This window comes from Musca autumnalis, unplaced genomic scaffold, assembly GCF_047663935.1.
Source record: "Musca autumnalis isolate F117 unplaced genomic scaffold, ASM4766393v1 scaffold_5, whole genome shotgun sequence".
NCBI classification, from domain to species: Eukaryota; Metazoa; Arthropoda; class Insecta; order Diptera; family Muscidae; genus Musca; species Musca autumnalis.
In genome coordinates, this window is record NW_027412088.1 from 97,364,284 (window position 1) to 97,384,661 (window position 20,378).

The 20,378-nt window shown below is 37.3% G+C and overlaps 1 protein-coding gene across 3 annotated transcripts in view; it reads right to left on the bottom strand.

Moving 5' to 3' along the window:
- The window catches only part of NKAIN (Sodium/potassium-transporting ATPase subunit beta-1-interacting protein), a 198,761-nt gene that overhangs the window by 92,366 nt on the left and 86,017 nt on the right, over positions 1–20,378 (bottom strand). The gene's annotated exons all lie outside the window — the stretch shown is intronic.

Genomic DNA, 20,378 nt, shown 5'->3' on the forward strand with positions numbered 1-20,378 from the left:
GAATTTTGGACTTTATTTTGCTTTCGTTGTTTAATAATTCAACACTTCATATCTTGAATAAATCGGAAAAAATGGAAGTTGAAAAAAATTTGGTGGGGGTTCAAGTGAGCGGCAGTGTATATAAAAGTATAAGATGATATTTTCTTGCAAATTTTAAATCGCACGAGGAACGCTCGCTCTTTGAAACATAACAATGTATGTATATGGTCCACCAATCAAAAATTGTTGATTTATATTTAGATAACATTTCAGGGAAAAATAGAAAATTATTAAAAAAGGGTAGCCATAAATATTTTGCCCTTAAACGGGCTTCAAAAACTGGCTATGCCATATGGCATAGAATCACCGAAAGGGTTAAACAATTCTTCTTATATTGCGGGATTTCTGAAACATTGGGGTCATTATCGAGAAAAGTAGGGAGAATTAAACTAGAGTGTTAGTGTGGAAGATATAGGAAGTATTGACCCTTAAAATTGGGGCATTCCCAAATGCCACAGTCCATAGTCCATATAGAAACTGGATCTACTTTTGGAAGCCATATAATATCGGACATATAACAATATCGGAATCACCTATTTTAAACAAATTTGAGCTATACAAATTCCCAATTCTTAAATTACACCAATCAAGATCTGCTAGTGAAGCGCCCTTATTCCAGTTCCTCAATATTTGACGCATTTCGTTTGGCGAAGATAAAGAAATCTTGTTGAGTGTGTAATTGACATTTTATAATTATGTCTATATTATTGTATACTGTAATCAAATCCTTAAACCTTTTCTTGAACCACACTGTATATAGTTAAACATGCATTTATAAGCACTGTAAATAACCACTTACATACATACATATTTACATATGCATAAAATGTGCAAAATCTAGTACAACAATGTTGAACAAGCTACATACATAAATACATATGTAGATACAATGTCGCATCATGAATACGAAGTGGTTGGTTACACTAAAAAACTGCTGACGCCAGAAGTTAGAAGCATGAATTATAATTAAATTACACAACATAAAACCAACAAAAAAATTGCCGTATTTAAAACCAATAGTGAGAACAATTTAGTCTCTGTCATTATGAAAAGCGGAGGTTCATTGGCTATGGCCCCATTTTGAATGGGAATGTTAAAACTACAAATAAAAGCATGCATGAAAAACAAATTTTAAAAAATGGCTAAAGAAAAATATAGAGTCGCTGTGAAATTATGAAAATCTCAGTCTTTAAACATACATTAATTTTTAACATAAGTGTTACTTTGCAACCGATAGAACTGGATCCAAAAGCAGAATAGCTCTAAATTCGGCAAATTTGCATGATTATTTTTCCAAGAAAACTACGATTTTTTTGTAGATTTTTTCATCTGAAAGAACACATCTAATCTAGCGTCCGATTTTTTTCTTTTTTGAAAAATATTATGTTGTTAGCCCTTTTTTGTAAAAGCAGGTGTCACCTCTTAATTTTTTTTGTTATAATACACGGTGCGCCTTAACTAACTTTTAATGAAAGGTGCTTACATGTGGGAAGTTTTTGCAATGTTCATAGATGAGAAAAATAAAAAAAACAAAAAAAATCGTTTTAAGGGTTTCACGATTTACATTGGAAGCCGCAAGCAGTAATAGGACTAAAGAAAATGTTTTAGCAGTGACAATTCTCTACATGATTGACCTTAATTGTGTTTTCGTAGGTTTTACCAATTTTGAGATATAGAAGTTCATATTGGGACAATGCACTGACTGTATCGCCTCTTTATAAAACAATGTATAGTACGGTGCCCCTTAACTAATCTTCAATGAAACCCGTTTACAACTGGGAAGTTTATGCGGATTCTGAAACAGCAATGTTCATAGATGTGAAAAATCCAAAAACAAGAACAAATCGCTGGAGCAATTTTTAAATAAACCGCGGTCAAAGTTCACAATTTTAGGTTTATCTTAGGCTTTCAGGATTTTGCTTGGGACTAAAGAAAATGTTGTAGAGGAATTTCACGGCCACAACATTTTCTTTAGTCCCATTTCGATAGGACTTGCCGCTTCCAAGCAAAATCCTGAAAACCTAAGATAAACCTCGTTCTATGGGGGCCATATGAGTGCACCTACCTATACAGACACATTTTGGGTAGGAAGTTTAATACCGCAAACGAAGAATGGATGAATTTATCTGCTAACAACGAAGACTTAATACCAACTTTCACCCATTTCGGTGGGATATTGAGACTAAATACCACGTTTCAGCCATTTCAGTGGGATATTGAGGGCACAACCCTAAAAATACCGAAAATCCAGTGGTACCGTCCAAGGAGGCCCATATGAAGGCATGGACCTATACCGACACATTTTGAGGAGGAAGTTTAATACCGCCAACGAAGAATGAATGAATGAATCTGCTAACAACGAAGACTAAATTCCAAATTACAGCTATTTCTATGGGATATTGAGGTCACAACCTTCAAAATGCCGAAAATCGGTAGGTACCGCTCTATGGTGGCTATATGAAGGCGTGAACCTACACCGACAAATTTGAAGTGGAACGTTTACTGCCCACAACGAAGACTTAATACCAACTTTTCAGTCATTTCGGTGGGATATTGAGGCCACAACCTTCAAAATAACGAAAACCGATAGGTACCATTCTATGGCGGCTATATGAAGGCGTGGACCTATACCGACAAATTTCAGGTGGAAAGTTGTATATCCCCAACAAGACTAAATACCACGTTTCAGCCATTTCGGTGGGATATTGAGAGCACAACCCTAAAAATACCGAAAATGGGGAGGTACCGTTCTATGGGGGCTATTTGAAGGCATGGACCTATACCGACAAATTTTGAGGAGGAAGTTTAATACCCCAAACGAAGGCTATATACCAAATTTCAGCCATTTCGGTGGGAATTTGAGGCCACAACCTTCAAAATACCGAAAATCGGGAGGTACCATTCTATGGGGGCTATATGAAGGCGTCGTGGACTAATATAGCCCATTTTCAATGTCAAACATCCTAGAAGTAATATAAACTTCGATACCAAATTATGAAGCTCTATCTTGAAAATTGCGAGATGCCAAATGATTTCAACAGACGGTCTCCGTCGAATATTTCGATGAGTTACAAACGGAATGACAAATTTAATTATACACTCCATATTATGGTGGGCGGTATAAAAAGGCGGTATTCCAAATTGAGAGGAATGGAAATCTTTTCTTAGTTCGCCTTATAGAACAAATGTTTTGTTGGCCCTCTACTAAGTAAGTAGGTAAGGGTGCACATCGTTAAACCTAACCTTGGGTACAATTGCGGAAAATACGTTTCTCCACTCTGCTACTGATTGTAGAGTAGCCCTATACGCCGCATTCTTCTATTCGGTAGAAGCACAACACTCTTGGTCATACCATAGGTTGGGGGGCTTCTGGTATCGAAGTATTGATTTGGCGACTGTTTCCATGGAGTTGACAATACTTTGCCGGGTGCCACCGTAATGCAATGGTATGCACACCAGCCTTTGTCCCAGACCGGACAACATCAAAATTTCAATGGTGGCAAAATACCCCTCAGCGTAGGCACAAATTATGCCTCATCGAAATAATGGTTTTAGACCCAAAGTTTGTTTGGACGAAATCCGTTTCAGACAATTTGGAATCGATTTAGCAATGTCCGTATGTCTGGCTGGAGCGCACTATAACTCTCGAACGGAATTACCGATTTGGTCCAAGATTTGGTTTTCGTAATATTTGGTCCAAACTTAGTTTAAGTTCGAAGATGGGCCATATCGGCCCAGTACTATCGGGCACCTCCTCTACAAAAGTTCAAATTTTTTCGCAAAAAATATGCGTTCGATAACACTTGAAGGGACTAAGCGATTTGGTCCATACTTTGCACGTCGTAATATTTCTACCAGACGTAGATAAAGTTCAAATATGGACTATATCGGTTCACTCCTTCAGGTACTTCCCATACAAAATTTCTGAAAAGTACAGTTTAGGACTCCTCTCCAATTCCTTTGGATTTTTTTTTTGTAACAACCTGTATTCGATGGTGCAAGTTTTTTCGGGGACAAGTTCATACTTCCTGAGAAGATGGTCTGAAAGCTGTAAAAACCCGCTAACCCGTGTTGTGGATGAAGCGCGCAGTAACTCTCGAACAGATAAACCGATTGGATCCAAAATCTGGCAAAGGTAATATTTTTCCCAAAGATAAATCAAGTTCTAAGATGGGCTTTATCGGTCCACTCCTTTGGGTACCTCCCCCACAAAAGTTCAAAAAAGTTCGGTGCGCACGACAGCTCTCGAAGGCAGTAACCGATTTGGTCCATATTTTGGACATCGTAATATTTCTACGAGACATACATCAGATTAGAATATGGACTATATATGTCAACTCATTCGGATACCTCCCACACCAAATTTCGGAAAAGTGCAGGTTAGGACCTCCTCTCAAATCGTTTTAATTTTTCTTTCAACGGGATGCACTCAAGGCCCTTATTACAATGATACAAGTTTTTTCAGTGACAAGTCCATATTTCTTGGCCCGAAAACTGTAAAAGCCCCTACGAACAGCATGGTGTGCACAACAACTCTCGAACCAAATACTGCGTTGGTCCACACTTTGCATATCGTAATATTTCTTCAAATATTAGATGAAACTCGAAGATAGTGCTTATAGGTCCACTCCTTCCGGTACCTCCTCCATAAAAGTTCGAAAATATTCCCTAAAATGGTAAGCGCAATATCACCTAAACGGACCAACCAATTTGGTCCAAACTTTGGATCTCGAAATATTTTGTCCAAACCAATGAACGCTAACAAACAAAACGATTCCCGTACCAATCACACAAAGTCACAAACTTTTCAGTTCCTATGAATCGTTTCGCAAACAAACAAAACCACAAACGTTTTAATGCAAAAATACGAAAACCGTACGATTACTGAAATGTACTTCGGCTATGCTTTGTTTCATTAACCACCGAAACAAAAGGAATTTTTGGCAACCATTTGCTGTGCGAAATGATCAATGCCACACTGACACACACACATTTGATTGCTTAACAACCCTATCAGCCAATATCATCATTATAATGATCACTATAGTGAGTGGAGAGAGAAACTCTCTCTTTACTTGCTCGCTAGATGCGGAATGTTGTTTTTTCAACCACCAAATGAATCATTCATGTGTTTTGAACTTTTTCGTTTTCTATCTGTAGTTGTGGAATTGAGAACTTTTCGCTATTCATTTTGTTCGCACTCACGAATGTAAACAAAACGAAACAAAACAGCGAGTTCGGTCAACATGGGCTATGTTTCGTTTTGTACGAAACGAAACCATTGGAAATGTTTCATAAAGTATTTTTTTTCAAAAGTGGGCCCCTAATGATCCATTCATTATGGTATCCCGCACACAAATGCTCAACATTTTTGTTTAAGTGCGGTTAAGGGTCCGTGCGAGAATCCTTTGGAAATTTTACCGAAGATACTCCTTGTAGCCCTGTTTACAGCGATATGATGTTTTTCGTGGGCAAGTCCTGATATGATGGTTCAACCGACAGGAATGATTCTCAAAATAAGGCACACATTCAAAATGGACTATGTCGGTCCATACCTTTAGGTAGCTCCCCCGAAAAACTTTTGAGATGTTATCCTAATCCATATCTTTGTCGGACAGCTCATAAGCACAAAATTCTGAAGACCCCTAAATACATACATATGTACGTTTTTTTGGGAAAAGGCTGTTTCAATTCACACAAGCTGACGGTATACCTCTGCCGCAAAGCCGACTGATACTTTTTTACTGTTTATACCCTCAGCCTTTAGGCTAAAGAGGATATTTACACTTTGATACGGCCAAAAATGTGCCTCATCGAAATAATGGTTTTAGACCCCAAGTATGTTTGTACGATATCCGTTTCAGACAATTTTGAGTAGATCTAGCAATGTCCGTCTGTCTGTCCGTCTGTCTGTCTGGCTGGCTGGTGCGCACGATAACTCTCGAACGGATCAATAGATTCGGTTCAAATTTTGGGTATCGAAATATTTTGTCCAGATTCGATTTAAGTTCGAAGATGGGCCATATAGGTCCACTCCTTCAGGTACCTCCCCCACAAATGTTCAAAAATTGTCGCAAAACTTGTGCGCACGATAACTCTTGTAGGAAATAACCGATTTGGTCCATACTTTGCACATCGTGTAATTTCTACCAAACTTAGATGAGGTTCCAATATGGACTCAATCGGTCCACTCCTTCGGGTACCTCCCACACAAAATTTCGGATAAGTTCAGTTTAGGACCTGGTCCCGAATCGCTTTGATTTTCGTTTACGCAAGTTGTATTCGCTGTCCTCTATACGACGCTGTAAGTTTCAATATGGGCAAGTCCATACTTCTTGAGAAAATAGCCTGAAAGTTACAAAAAACCCTCTGACACCGTGTGTAGTGGTTGGAGCGCAAGATAACCCTCGAACGGATCTTCCGATTTCGTCCAAAATTTGGCTTTCGTAATATTTTGTCCAAACTTAGTTCAAGTTCAAAGATGGATTATATCGGTCCACTCGTTCCGGTACCTCCCCCACAAAAGTTCGAAAATGTTCGGAAGATTTGTGCGTACGATAATTCTTGAAGGGAGCAACCGATTTGGTCCATACTTTGCACATTATGAAATTTCTACTAGACTTAGATATGGACTCAATCGCTAAACACTTTCGAGTACCTCCCACACAAAATTTCGGAAAAGTTCAGTTTAGGACCTGCTTTCGAATCGCCTTGGTTTTTGTTGTAGCATCTTGTATTCACTGTCCCCTATACGAAGGTACAAGTATCCTCACGGGCAAGTCCATACTCCCTGAAAAAATAGCCTGAAAGTTGAAAAACAAACCCTATGACACCATGTTTATGGGTGGAAGCGCAAGATAATTCTCGAACGGTTATGCCGATGCCGGCCAAAATTTGGCCTTCGTAATATTGTTTCCAAACTTAGTTTAAGTTTGTAGATAAGCCATATCGGTCCACTCCTTCAGGTACCTACCCCACAAAAGTTCAAAAATATTCGATAAGTTCACTTTAAGACCTGCTATTAAATTACTTTGATTTTTGTTGAAGCAACTTACATTCGCTGCCTCAATTACGATGGTAAAAGTTGTTTCAGGGGCAAGTCCATACTTCTTGAGAAAACTGCCCGAAGGGTGTAAAAACCCCCTATGGCACCCCCATGGTCCATGTCGGTCCATTCCTTTAAGTACCTTTTCCGGAAATTTTTTGAACTTTAATCCTAATCAACATTTTTGTCGGTTCATGCGACTAAAATTTTGAAACCCCCTAAATACATAGGTTTTTTGTGAAAAAAGTGTTTCAATTTTCACAGGCTGAGGGTATGTATATCTCTGTCGGCAAAGCCGACTGATACTTTTTTACTTGTTTTTTTTTTTTCTTTAACCAATTGCGCCAGTTAAGTGGAATATGCTCTGGCTATTAATTGTGATTGCGGCTTACCGATGTTCAACTTCCGTGTTGTCTCTGTTCGAACTTTATTTGCTACTTTTAATCGGGAACGTATTCTTGCAGTGATCGGAGTCAACGTTAGTTCCACCCTCGATAAATGTCAATGATATAGCATCAACCAGCTGTATATATGTGACTCACAGTTCCCCCAACCCCATAATTATCAACAATTGAATTAAAATATTTGCAACAATTATTTCAAACATTTTTAATATAATTCAATTAAATGATAAAATTATACAAAATGTTTTTTTTTTGCGACAAGTTCATCAGGAAATATAAGCAATTGTCGCCACACAGCTCTTCCCACCTCTAGCGCTTCTCAACCCCTTCATATTTTCCCTAACATGTTTATCATCATCTCAAACGCCTTTAGTGTCTGTGGCGACTTAATTGAACTTTTGAAGTGCCATCACCCCCTCTCACTCACCAAACAAATTACGACGCATAAATAACATGTCACGTTTAAAAACTACACAAAAACAATACAGAACAAGGCACAAAGCTGAAAAACAATGAGAAAACCACTATCCAACAACTACGCGAATATATTTAATTTTTTTTATTTTATAAAAAATAATAACATTAAACCACATCTCCCTCAACAACAAATACATGCATCATCATCGTCATCTTCATCAGCATTCAAATATGATGTCACACACATTTATCTAATGTTCAGAATGAATAAATGAATGAATGAATCTGCTAACATCAGAGAGGCAAACAACAAGCTGTGCGTCTTTGTTGTCTTTGGCTTGCGTCTGCTGCTGTTTATGATGCGTGTTAGCCGGTCGGGCATAGAATTACATACCACCCACCCACTCACTCACTTTGTTTGCCATTAAAAAAACACACACTCTGATATTTGAGAACTTAATGTAATGCCATACCCTGGGCTCGTCTTTGGCTGATGGCACCCCTTCTTGTTCTTAGAACTGTTTGAAACAAAAAAAAAACAAAGTTTCTGTGCCAGGTTAAAAACTGGAAATTCCCATATGACTTCATTCGCCAGCCAAGCAATTAACTATTGACCCCCAACAAAGGAAGCCGCCCAAGCAACCACCACCCCTGCCTCCCTGTATAACAAACCTCCCCATCACTGTAATTTGTCCCAGTTTTCTGTGGTCATCATGGCCATATGACCCCGTGTTTCCTCCTCCTCTTCCTCCTACTCCTCATCCTGCTTTCATTTGCAATTGTAAAGCTATGACCGATATTAATTTCTCTGCACTTTCGTTTGGTTTTCCCGTTGCATGTCTTCTTCTTCAGGGTGGTCGGCCGGCCGCCTTGTTTAAACTTTAAAAATGTTGTTTTTATAACAATTTAATAATAATTGTAAATATTGTTGGCCGTTTGGTAATTGACTTGAACGATAAGTAGCAGCAGCAAGCAAAAAGTTGTTGTTGTTGGGGCTGTTGCACCGCATGTTTATTAGATATTGAGTGGTTGCTTGGTTGGTGGCTGATGATGTTGGTGGTGCGGTTCACCAGAAGAAACTCATCGACTTTTCTTCAATTCAAAAAGAAAAAAAACTTTATTTAGTTGCTGTTATTGTTGTTGCTTGCTACTTCAGCAAAACAAATGATTTTCACACGACAAGCATGCTGAACATGATGCCATAAAATAACTACATGCCTCTACATCAGAGTATTTCATGCCTTGTATATGAGCAGATAAATTGAACGAGGTTAGGGGAAGAAATGATAACAAATTTTAAGATAATAATTTATATTTTCCAGAGAGAGAAAGCAATCCTATATTTTGTGCGGGATAACGAACATACTCGGGCTTTTTTTAAGCAAGCGGGAAACCCAATGAAGAAGTGGGGGAGAGGTAGTAAAAGAAAACTTTAGGAATACAGACCTTAAACATGATTGGAATAAATACCACAAAGGTGAAGCATACATCCCTAATATCGCAGAGTGCAGCCTTATAATTGAGAAAACTGTTTAGATTATGGCCACAAACTTAGTGGGAAGAAAAACCGATACCCTCACTATTTTGGAAAGCATCCCGAAAGCATCACCCTGATATTAAGAACTATTAGACTATTGTCAGGAAGCATGGGGTTGCCCACGAAAGGCATAATACCGCTGAAAACAGGATCGCCAGGGATTTCTTCGGATAATTTTCAAGACGGTAGACAGCCCTTAAACTGCACTTGAGCGAAATGTTGAACTTTGTGATAGAGGTATCCTAAGATGTTGTGCTATATAGACACCCTAGAAGGTTGACGTACATTTGAAAGAAATTTTACGATGTGCAAAGTTTCGGTCAAATTGAATACTCAATTCGTAAGTTATCGTGCCCTTCAGTCATTTTAATTGGTACTGACGCGGGTGCGGATTTTTTCTAGCTTTTGCTCCATTATCTTTAAAAGTATGAACTTGCCCCCGAAAAACACTATACCGTTGTAAGAGAAAATTTTGTGTGGGAGGTACCTGAAGTAGTGGGCCGATATATATAGTCAATTCCATATTCCATATTGATATATTTTTTTTAAGAAATCGGTTACTTTCTTCAAGAGTTATTTTACGCACCATTTTAACGAAAATTTTGATACTTTTGTGGGGAAGGTATCCGAAGGAGTTGACCAATATGACCACTCTTTCAACGTAAAGTATGTTTGGCAGCAGTACCCAAAGGAGTGAACTGATGAACCATCATCGACCTTTATCTAAGATTCGCAGAAATACTGCGATATCCAAAGTTTAGGCCAACGGAGTACCAGTTCGAAAGTTGTCGTCAAATGCACCAGCCATGGCAGCAAATACAATTTTTTGCAAACGAATTCAAAGCGATTCGAGAGCAGGCCTTCAACTAAACTTATCCGAAATTGTGGACCGATATAGTCCATATACGAATCCGATCTATGTCCTGTAGAAATGTTACGATGTCGAAAGTACCCAGCAAACCAAATGTCGGATGTCCGACATATCGGAACAATTTCGGAAGCAAAATCGTTCAGATTTCGTATAGATTTCTATACGATTTTTCGTAGGGGGATTCGTTCAGATTTCGTTCCGATTTCGGAGAAAATGTCGGAAGTAAATTTCCCTTCGAATTTGCTAATGTTTTTCTTCCGATTTCGTTACGAATTCGGATCGATATGTCGGAAACAAATTTCCCTTCGCACAACAACCACCTTTTGTATATATCTAACAAGCAACATTTTAGTTTGTTGTCGAAAAACAAAATGGTTGGTTATAAAATTCGCATATACATTTTTTAAATATTTTAAATATAAATGCAACATATAATAATTCAAGCTAGTGCTGATAGAATCAACATATTGGTACACAAAGTTTACATTGTTCTACTATAACTACAAAATGATAACAACAGTGAAAGTCATTAGATATCTTTGAAATTATAATCTTCCAATAAAAAACATAACAAAGAAAATTTATCAATAAAAAATTGGCATCAGAAAAAAATTTTTTCCTTCGATAATCATACGAAATTATTCAAAATCGTTCAGAAATCTTTACGAAAGTTCGGAAGGAACCTCAGATTTTCATACGACATTATTCCGAAATCGTTCAGAAATCTGTACGAAAATTCGGAGGAAAAAATTCGAATTCCGAATTTCCCAAGGATTTTCTTCCGATTTCGTTGCGAATTCTGACCGAAATCGATCCGATTTCGCTCCGAAATTTCGTTCCGAAATTATGTCAACCACTCCATACAACTTTCGTTAAGATATCGTTACGATTTCGGATCAGATATCGGACGTAACGTCCGAAATTTGTTCCGATTTCGTTACGATATCGGTACGATTGGTTTGCTGGGTATGCACCAAATCGGTTACTTCCTTCGACAAAATATTACGAAGGCAACAGTTTGGACCGAATAGATTGATCCGTTCGAGAGTCTAAAAGTGTTATTTCTATGAGACACATTTTAGCCAAAAGGCTGAGGAGGCTATAAATACAACTCTAGTCTGGTGCTAAGTAATTTTTATAATTATCATGAGTATTGTCACTTCGTCCTATGTAATGACCAACGCTAAAGCAAACGTAGGTCAAATTTCTAGCTCTACATTTTGAACAGAACACCGGCCTATCATTGTAGCTCCTCAGACCCAGACCCTCAGACCTTCGGTTTAGTGAGAGAACTTTCCATCACTGCTGCTTCCTGTAAATATTGGCCGTATAAGCGAGCAGAAAACACCAAAAATGTATACATATGAAAGTGATAGTCCGCTGGCCCAAATCTCCTTATTGAATATCAGTAAATAACATACCTTCTCAAAAAATTTAATTTTTTGTAATGAATTATGTTGTCTTACCTGAAAATAAAAACGAAACAAAAATTAGTTGGCATGGCAATTTTCTTAAAAATACTAATAAAATTAAAACATTATCAAGTATTCTATAGAAACGAATCAAGTCTTCTATACAAAGATTAAAACATTATCAAGTATTCTATAGAAACGAATCAAGTCTTCTATACAAAGATCTCATTTCCTCAAGTCTTCCATAGGACGACCGCAAATCTTCCATACGGACACCGTAATTCTTCTATAGGAAGATCGCAAGTCTTCTTTAGGAAGAATAGAAAGACCTCATGTCATAAATAGGAAGACCTCAAGTCCTATATAGAAGGTCCTTCTTATGAAGACCGAAATTCTCCTATAGCTCAACTATCATATAGAAATCCATCTTTTCTTCTATAGGCAAGCCTCAGGCCTTCTATAGCCTTCGAATCTTCTATAGGAAGACCTCAAGTCTTCTATAGGAAGACCTCAAGTATTCTAATAGGTAGACCTCATGTATTCTATAGGAAGACTTCAGGTGTTTTATAGGAAGTCCTCTACTCTACTATTGGTAGACCTTAAGTCTTTTGTAGGAAGACGTCAAGTCTTCTATAGAAAGACCTCTGAGGAAGTCATCAAGTCTTTCATAGGAAGACTTCAAGGCCTTTATAGGGAGTCTTAAGTCTTCCATGGAAATATCTTAAATCGTCTATAAAAATAACGCAAGTCTATTGCAGGAAGACCTCAAGTCTTCCATAGGAATACCTCAAGTGTTTAGTAGAAAGACCGCAAGTCCTTATTGGTATTCTTCAAGTCTTCTATAGGAAGACCTAAGGTTTTCTATAGGAAGACCTAAGGTTTTCTAGGGGAAGACCTAAGTCCTGCTTTAGGAAGACCTTCAAGTCTCCAAGTATTCTAGATGAAGACCTAATTTCTTCTATAAGAATATCTAAGATCTTCTATAGGAGGACCTAAGGAAGATTGAAGGTCGTCTATATGAGGATCGAAAGTCTTCTATAGGAAGACCTCATGTCTCCCATAGGAAGACCTCAAGTCTGCTATAGTAATACCTCAATTCTTCTATCGAGGGACTCAAGTCTTCTATAGGAAAACGGCAAGCATTCCATAGGAAGACCTTAAGCCCTTAAAAAAGAAATCAAGTCTTATACAAGAGGGCTTAAAGTCTCTTAAAGGAAGCCCTCAAATCTCCTATTGGAAGACCTGGTTTCTTCTACCGTCTACCATCTTCCAAAGGAATACCACCAGTCGTCTATCGGAAGACTCCAAGTCTTCTATAGGAAAACCACGCATGATGGGAACAATATTCATGATCTAGAGAAAGGTCCAAAGATACATACGTAAATCTCTAGATCAACGTGCTTATCAGCCATGCTTCGCACACTGATCACCACATGGGAGGCGGAAATTAGGCTCCTCTGAACATATTAGAGAGACACCTTATTCCTTCCTATAAGATGAGAAGAAAATCGATGGTTCTAAAGTCGATGCTGGACAGCACTTTTCGTGGAGACACGGAATTCTACTTTAATTCTTACGAAGGCTATAGGCCGGTTCCGAGGTATGCTATGTGGTGCCTCTTGACACAAGTGACCCGAGCAGAAACGTTTATGCCGGTTCATCAGCACACTAAGATGTTGTTCCTGCAGTAACAGTTTGACCAAATTTCTCCCACCTGCGCGCGTCATGATCGATCTTCTTTATGATCAGGTTCTAAAATTGCTGATCGGTAGTACTTTGGGTACAAATACAGAAACCTATGTAGCGTCGCTAAGCTATGCGGTGTCGCTAGATAAAAGTGGACCATCTTCTTGAGGATCCAAGTTCATACCGGTTTATCAGCACATTAATACATTATTCCTGAAGTACCTTCGCTGGTGAGAGGGTTGAAAGGTACAAACTTGAATCTCTAGATCAACGGAACCATAAGGTAGGCTTGAATGCTATCCAAACTGATGCAAACACCCAAGCACTACAGCGATACTGTATAAATGTGATATTTGGAGATTACAACCATCCACCTCAGCGGAAAAACAACGGCAGTGTATTTGATCCAGTTAAGGTCAGGACGGTTCCGTCTCCTCAACACATGCTCTGCAGAAAAACGACGGGAGTAGATTTGGCCCTGTTAACCAGGACGGTGCAGGCTCCTCAATTCATATTAGGCCCACTGCACGATGCAACACTCATCATTTGAGTTGGTACAACAATATCCATTTTTGTGCAACCGAAGAAACCAAAAGGGTTCTGCAGAATACCCACTTTGCGCCGACCAAACATGTGTAGCTCGGTGGTTAAGAATGCCATTAAGAATTTTCAATGTTCGACGTTCATGCTGTGCCGCCTCCAGAAGGAGGTGAAAGCGAACAAAAATTAACTCCTATAGTCTGACAGAACATTTATGTGATGCAAAAGCCTTATCGAACGATAAGTCTATGTTCACGCTCATTGGAATACACAGAACGCACAATCTATCCTCTCCAAAAATTTCGTCACCGTAGCATTCATACACGCAAAGAATGGATATAGTAGGACACGGTGTGCCTTAACAAATTTAAATGGAAGGTGCTTACACCTCTGAAGTTTGTGCTGATTCTGAAACTACAATGCTCATAGATGAGAAATATCAAGAAACGAAAAAAATCGCCGGAGGGATTTTCAAATAAATCGCGATTTAAGTTCACATTTTTAGGGGTTCTTTAGGTTTTCACGATTTTGCTTGGAAACCGCGAGTCCTTTGTAAATGGCCTAAAGAGAATGTTGTAGCTGTGAAAATGCTTAACAAGATTGTCCTTTATGATATTTTTGTAGGTTTTACCGTTTTTGAGATATGGAAGTTCAAATTGGGACAATGCACTGACTGTATCGTCCCCTTATAAAACAATACTATGCACAGTGCCCCTTAACTAACTTTTAATGGAAACCGCTTACACATGGGATGTTTTTGCGGATTCTGAAACAGCAACGTTCATAGATAAGAAAAATAAAAAAACAGAAAAAATAGCCGTATGGATTTTTAAATAAATCGCGATCAAAATTCACAATTTTAGGTTTTTTTTTAGGTTTTCACGATTTTGCTTGGAAACCGCAAGTCGTATCGAAATGAGTCTAAAGAAAATGTTGTAGCTGTGAAAATTCTCCATAAGATTGGCCGTTATGAAATTTTCGTAGGTTTTACCGTTTTTGGGATATAGGGGTGCAATTCAAATTTTTAGGTTTTTATCTTAAATCTTCACGATTTTGCTTGAAAACCGCAAGTCATATGAAAATGGGGCTAAAGAAAATGTTGAAGCTGTGAAAATTCTCTACAAGATTGGATGATTTATTTTTTTCTAGGTTGTGCCATTTTCAAGATATATAAGTTTAATTTGGGAAATTGCAGTAATGACATTGTATTATAAGGAGGCGATACAGTCAGTGCATTGTCTCAATTTGAACTTCTATATCTCAAAAACGGTAAAACATACGAAAATATCATAAAGGTCAATCTTGTTAAGAATTTTCACAGCTACAACATTCTCTTTAGGCTATTTACATGGGACTCGCGGTTTCCAAGCAAAATCGTGAAAACCTAAAGAACCCCTAAAAATGTGAATTTAAATCGCGATTTATTTGAAAACCCCACCGGCGATTTTTTTCGTTTCTTGATATTTCTCATCTATTAGCATTGTAGTTTCAGAATCAGCAAAAACTTCCGAGGTGTAAGCACCTTCCATTTAAATTTGTTAAGGCACACCGTGAGGAGCAATAATACATATACTGAGAACAAAATAGAGTATTTCAAAAAAGGTAAAGATACATATATTTGGTTGCTGCAAAAATACATTTTCTGTCCCTATGGTTCCTGATACAAAACATGTGGCTATATATATTTACACATTATTGAAATAACAATTTTTCTCATCATATAATTACTGCATGGTCACAGAAAACATAATTTGAGAGCGAACTAGGGTATTGTAAAATGTACAAATGTTATTAATTTGTGACAACAAAATATTGTTTAAGGCAACAATATATATTTTTACATATTTACTATACACTTTGTAGCACTCAAAATACATTTTCTCCAAGCATATTATTCCTTGCATGTAAAATTCTTAGAATATTTGTAGGCAGATCGAGCTTCTTAGCATAGATAGACCTCTAATGTATGGATAGACCTACGTCTAGGTTATTACACAGATGAAAAGAACCTGAGGTTCTTTATTGAAGAACTTCTCTCTTTTTCCGATCATCTGACCATAATATAGACTTTTTCATGTATGACAGATGTTTACGTAAGTTTCTTTACAATGAAATCAGTTATGATCAACGGAATAGATTCTCATCTACTTAATAGAATTATGGTATCTCAATTCTGTCCTTCTTTTTTATTTTAATAAAGTCAATATTGAATTTAAATCGTTTTCTCGAATTTTCATATCACCCTCAACAAGACACAGAATGTATTTTGCATGATGCAGTTTAGGCAGAGTATTCGGCTCTGTGATGCTTCTTTAATGGTTATGGTTTTGCAGGCATTCATTTTCACACACACAGCCAACAAACGACGACAAGTTCAAGGTCTAAAACTTTGTAAAATTTGTGTGTTTTATAAACAAATCAGGACAAACAATGCAAAGATGTAAATAAAGTTATCATCACACAAACTAAGAAAAGAAGATGAAGAAAGAAAGAAACTACACTTTGGATACAAAACAAAATAAACTTACCAAGAAAGTATAAAAGAAGAGACCACAACAAAGAAAAAAGTTCACAAACCATGCTAAATATGGAAATTAAGATAGGAGGGGAATTGTTTTTTTTTTCTTTTCGCATAAACTTTGATCAAAAATTGAATTTTCACACATTCTTTAATGCTGACATTACATTTTCAAAGACTAACTAACATGGGCCCTTTAACATTGTGTTACACATTAATGCCTGCTCCTCCTTTTCCTTCTCTGGTTAATGTTTGTGCTGTTATGTTTCACACGCCTGACTGCCGTTCAGATTGTCCGTCCGCGTTTGGCTGTGTTTAGTCTAGCGAATGACACAAGACTTTTCACAATATTTTTGCCACACGACGAGAACGTTTTTGACAGGTTTTTTATAGGACTTCCATTGGAGTTGCCACTTTTGGGTCATTTCGATCAAAACTGTACGGCATTTTAGATATGTGGACAATGTATTGTTCGAATGAAAATTTACATATCATGTGAAAAGTTGCCGGGAGTCAGTTAAGAAAATGTAGATAAATAAGAAACCACACAGAGATCAGGAATACTGTTTTTCTGAGAGCAAAATTGGGTATTGTAAATATGTAAACATATATCTAGTTATAGCAAGCATATTATTTGTGTCAAACACCAACATATTGTTACTCCAAATTATTACATTTTTTCATATTTTGCTTTCAGAATATGTTTGTCTCAACAATGTTCCTTTCCTGGGTGTGGTCGCTGTTTCCATGTTTCGAAGGCCTATTTATTGCTTGAATACATTTTAAGGTGTCTTGTACAAACAATATACGATTGCAACAACAATATATATTTTGTACATAGTTACAATATCAATTTTGCGCTCAAAATATTATTTTTCCTCTGACCATATTTTTTCTCGGCGTAAGAATATCATTTGTAAGAACATCCATAAAACCTCACCTATAAAACATTTTTGGTAGAAACATGTTCAACAAAATGGCAGCATTGTTCTGCATTTTAGTTATTGGTATTTTCTCCTCTTTTTCTTTTGCCTCCCTTTGCAAAACATTTTGTAGTTCTTGTTTTTTATCGCTATGACTTCTATTTCCGGTTTTTCACATTGCCATCGTCATTACATTCAATGAAGCTTAACGGACGCGCGACAATGGCTCTTTAACGATATTGGAATTGTTGTCTTAACACTCAATGTGTTGTGTTTTTTATTGACTATTTGACTATATGGTGCGCCGGTTGGCTTTGACTGACTACGGTACGGTGCGGAATTAAAATTTGTCATGGTGGCGTAATACTGCAGCAGATAAATTATTTGGATTATTGATGACATTTCGCAAAACTAACGCAATTTATTTGCCATAAATTTTGTTGATAGATGGATTTTTTGGTGAATTGGTATACAAAATGCATTGGAAAAAAACGAAAATAAAGGTGATAAATAATATAAATAAAGGGATTTAAAAATATGGCAGCGAATGGAAGAATGAATGGAAATTTGTTTATTAACGAATTAAGAGGAGAATACAAATCAATAGGCTTTCGAGTGAAGTAGATGCCGTTTCGTAATGTCCCCCAGCAGCAAATATTTTTTTGTAACGGCTGATGACTGATAAAATGGAGAGTCTAAAGGACAGGTTTATATAAAGGAAAGGTCCTGATCGGCATTAAAATTCCAAAGTCCTGGACTAATTTTGGTCGCACTTTTATTGCAAATAATACATTTCACTGTTGTGGCACCAGGGAAACTAAACCCGGGAGCTAATATATGCACTAGACTAGTTTTAACTCAATCTATGTCGGATTTTTTTTTGAGTTTTGTTAGATTTTAAGATTGCCAAAATTTGAGCATAATCGGAATATGCCACTGGCGCCTCCAAGTTTCCATTGTAATTTGTATGGGGCCAAAGGTTATATATAACGAAATAAGGTTATATGTATATCACGAAATTGTTCTAAAGGCCACATTTATTGTCCAATCGAAGAGAAAATTTTACCAGTTCATTTCCGTTGCTAAACAAGTAATCCTACAAAAAATTGTGAAAGTCGCCTGGATTTTAATATGAAGTCATATTATAGAGTTTACACTCATAATCACCCTGATTTATTTTACTCATGTGCTTCATCGAAATAATGGTTTTAGACCCTAAGTATATTTGGACGAAATCTGTTTCAGACAATTTGGAGTTGATTTAGCCATGTCCGTCCGTCTGTCGGTCTGTCTGGCTGACTAGAGCGCACGATAACTCTCGAACGGATCAGTCGATTCAGTCCAAAATTTGGCTTTCGTATTATTTTGTCCAAACTTAGTTTAAGTTCGATGATGGGCTATACCGGTCCATTCCTTCCGGTTCCTCCCACACAAAAGTTCGAAATTGTTCGGAAAATTTGTGCGCACGATAACTCTTGAAGGGAGTTACCAATTTGGTCCCACACAAAATTTCGGAAAAGTTCAGTTTAGGACCTGCTCTCGAATCGCTTTGATTTTTGTTGCAGGCACTTGTATTCACTGCCCCAATACGACGGTACAAGTTTCATCAGGGGCAATTCAATAGAGTTGTGCCAAGGGAACTATATGGAACTATCTCGTTCGTTCACTTCGCAGTTCCAATAGCCCACATTTTTTCTTTGAACAAACTGTGTATACTTGATATCACACGTTACATTTCATGATGTTACTCATACGATTTGGAACTAGTACAAGGAACTAGATTACCCAACTCTACAATTTAATACTTCCTGAGAAAATGGCAAAAAAAAACCCCCTATGACACCGTGTGTGGTGGTTGGAGCTCAAGATAACTCTTGAACGGATCTGCCCATTCGGTCCAAAATTTGGTCTTCGTAATATTTTGTCCAAACTTAGTTTAAGTTCGAAGAAAAGCCATATCGGCCCACTCCTACAGGTACCCCCCCCCCCCTACAAAAGTTCAAAAACGTTCGGATATAGATCAGTTTTGAATATGGACTATATTTGTCCACTCCTTCGGGTACTTCCCACACAAAATTTCGGATGAGTTCATTTTAAGACCTGCTCTCGAATCACTTTGATTTTTTTAAGCAACTTGCATTCATTGCCTCAATTACGATGGTAAAAGTTTTTTTCAGGGGCATGTCCATACTTCTTGATAAAACAGCCCAACATGTGTAAAAAAAACCCCCTATGGCACCACGATTACTCTCGAACTGATCATCGTCATATTTTTTTCAAACTTAGTTTCAGTTCGAAAAACATTTTACTAAAATGGTATGTACGATATCTCTTGAACGGGGCAACCAATTCGGCCCAAACTTTGGATCTCCTAATATTTTGTCCAAATTTAGTTTAACTTCTAAAATAACCGATATCGGTCCTCTCCTTAGAGTACCTCCGCAACAAAAGTTCAAAATTTGTGTCTAGGTTCAGTTTAGGGTCTGTTCGAAGATCAAAATGTTACAGAGGAGGTTTGTGGATCTTATTTTGGGAGTCATATTTTTCGGTATACATGAACTTTAATCCTAATCCTATTCGATCTGTCCGTAGATGAAAGTTTCAATACACATAGGCTGAGGGTATATCTCTGTCGGCAAAGCAGACTGATACTTTTTTACTTTTTTTCGTTGAAATCAAAATTTTGACTTTGAAGGTTTACAATTTTTTATTAGGTCTTTAAAAACGCCCACAAAAAAATATGAAGATCGTCCTATTTGTTTTCAAGCTATCGTTGGCACCTACCCACCAACGCTTTTAAAAAAAGTGGTTTCGCAGGTATTTTTGCCGCAAAACTATGCAATATTTTTCAACAGCAAAAATTCCAAATATTCTTTAAGATGTGCTCTTTCAGATGAAAAAAATATTTACTTAAAACTATTGGCAGTTCCTTTGAAAAAATTCATGAAAAATTAGTTTTTTTATCTGCACAACTAGGGATAGCCTC